Genomic DNA, 420 nt, shown 5'->3' on the forward strand with positions numbered 1-420 from the left:
GCCCAACACTACAGATCAACTAGTTTATTATATTATTATCAATTAACTAGTAACTGATGAATGTCAAAACCAGTGACTGCTTGCATTTCTACAGTCTGTCAGCTATGAGCTAAAATATTCTCTCTATAACATGGAGTTCCATTGAGAAACAGTTACTGTAATTCTCCAGGGTCATGAAGGATTTTAGTTTCTTTATCAAAAACAATAAATCGATATTATATGTGTAGGATGGTTTATAGAAGAACTTTACATGCTAGATAATCAATAGGCAGATATACTCACCGCAGTAGCAGTCCATATGATAGCACATATATGGCCGTGATATAGTAAGTGATTTAATATTATATAGATCAATTGTAAAGTTAAGCGCCAAACTGACCCACAGGCTGGGATTAGGCCTCTAAGTAAGTAAGTAAGTAA

This window comes from Morone saxatilis, unplaced genomic scaffold, assembly GCF_004916995.1.
Source record: "Morone saxatilis isolate NCDOM2014 unplaced genomic scaffold, NCSU_SB_2.0 Contig7, whole genome shotgun sequence".
NCBI classification, from domain to species: Eukaryota; Metazoa; Chordata; class Actinopteri; family Moronidae; genus Morone; species Morone saxatilis.